Genomic DNA, 2,209 nt, shown 5'->3' with positions numbered 1-2,209 from the left:
TCCTCTGGTCTAGCCAGACTTAACAACACCTCGGAGTCATTTGATTGTGATGCAAGCTGAAGTTTGAGAACTACCATACTAGAGAATATAACTCCTACCTAGCTAAGTTTGAGAACTACTGTACTAGAGAATATAACTCCTACCTAGCTCTTACGGTGAAGAGAAGATCGGGTGGGAAGGTGGACAAATGTCTGCTTGACTGCACTGGAGAAGGGCAGAGACTTTGGGGCTCTATTCTGAATGCAAATTTTTAGCCAGCCTCCTGTTTTCAGCCTTCTGCTTAACTCTGTTTTCTGGCATCTAAGCTTTTCTAGAGTGCTAAAAGACAAAACGGTTCCCTTCCTGAAGAAATTGCTCCTTTGTGGGAACCGAGGATGTAGAGTCTTAATCCCAAATCAGCTTCTGTTCCTGCATCTGCTTTCCATCATGTAAAACTTAAAAAAATTTTCTTATCCATTGTGGAACCCTGGTAACATAGCGTTTAAGCACTCAACCACTATCCAAAAGGTTGAAAATGTAAGACCATCATTGACTCCATGGGAGAAAGCTCTGGCAGTCTGCTTCATGAAGGTTACAGCTTTGAAAATCCCGCAAAGAAATTCTACTCTGCCTTATAGTAAATCTATATGAGTTGTAATCAAGTTGATAACAACAGGTTTCTGTTTGATCTGCTATTAACCTAAAATAAAATATGTCTCACCTAATTCTAAAAGCTCAATGTTAACTTTTCATATAGATTAAAGCTTGTTACTTAGGCACCAACCCTATTATTAGGGTTTTGTGGTTACACCAAGACTGTAAGTTGGTAGCCAAAGTTTATCAAACTCGGTGTCAGCGCTCCATGATTTCTAATGCTCCGGGTGGGGTTTTGTTTACCAGTTTGTACCCAACAGTAGCTGTCATGTCTTTGTCATGCCGATGTTTTGAGGCAGTCATGTACACCCTTCTGAAACTACCAACATTGTGTCTTTGAGCCAATCCATATGTACAGGTGTATTAATATAACCAATAGTGTTAAAAGTTACACTTCATTTTGTCCTGCCTTTGACTGACTTCCGGCCTGATAAGCAGTCAGAATACAGTGATATCTCAGTTGTCAATAAAACTCCACACTAGAACTTCGTCCTACTTGAACAGTAAAGTTCGAAAAAAAAAAAAAGTCTGCTTAGGGTTCTTCACTGTACTTGATAGTGAAACCAAAAATCTAACTTGCAAAAACCTGTATGGGCTGAGAGTGGGTCACAGGTTATGTCTCCTCAAGCACACAAAGGGGTGGTGCTTCAGTCTAAGTCCTGCTCTCACTCAGACAACATTCAGTGCTTGTGTTAGTGTGTTAAGACATTCATCATTCTGATTGTTGTTGTTGTTTGCACTTTATTTGCCCAAAATATGGTGACCGTGGCTCCAAAGCAAGTTAGTGGTACCACCAATAAAGCTAAGAAGAAAACCGTGAGGATCCTGATAGAGAAGAAATCATTGTGAAATTTGAATCAAGGAGCTGCTTCTCTGATTTGGTGGCTGAATATAACACGGCTAAATCTACATTAACAACATTATTTGGGGGAAAGAAGTGATTAAACTAGCAAGTGTAGTGAAAGGTGTGAAATCGTTAAGCATGAAACAAAGCATGCAGACCATCAAAGAGGTTGAAAAGTTAACGTGAATTTGGTTATATCAGAAACAACTTAATGGCTACAACGCATCTGAGACACTGATAAGCAAGAAAACGAAAATCCTCCAAAGTGATCTAATGAAAAATGAGGTGGGAGCGAGTGCTGAGCAGCTCCAAGTGTTCAAAGCCAGCCATGGCTGCTTTGCAAGTTTGCAGCAGAAGAGCACAGTGAGCCCTGGGCAAGGGGGGATGCAAACGGAGGTGACAGTTGTGGCTGAGGGTTTATTTCCTCCGCAAGTGTAGACCTGCGACGAATCCAGACTTTGGGGAGAAAAATGCCCAATAGGACCTTCATTATTAAAGAGGAAAGGGCATTGCTAGACCACAAGACTTTGAAAGACAGGCTCACTCAGTGGTGTGGGAATGTTAGTGGGGATTTTAAAGCGAGCCCATGTTAGAGTACCATTTCGAAAGCCCACGCGTTTGTTTTTTTTTGTTTGTTTGTTTTTCTTTTTTCTTTTTTAACATTTTATTAGGGGCTCATACAACTGTTATCCCAATCCATACACACATCAATTGTGTAAAGCGCATTTGTAC

The sequence above is a fragment of the Echinops telfairi genome, unplaced genomic scaffold (genome assembly GCF_000313985.2).
Source record: "Echinops telfairi isolate 266 unplaced genomic scaffold, ASM31398v2 ScPeMD7_2291;HRSCAF=2852, whole genome shotgun sequence".
Classification (NCBI taxonomy): domain Eukaryota; kingdom Metazoa; phylum Chordata; class Mammalia; order Afrosoricida; family Tenrecidae; genus Echinops; species Echinops telfairi.
The sequence above is the reverse complement of the archived record's forward strand: the minus strand, read 5'-3'. Positions refer to the sequence as shown.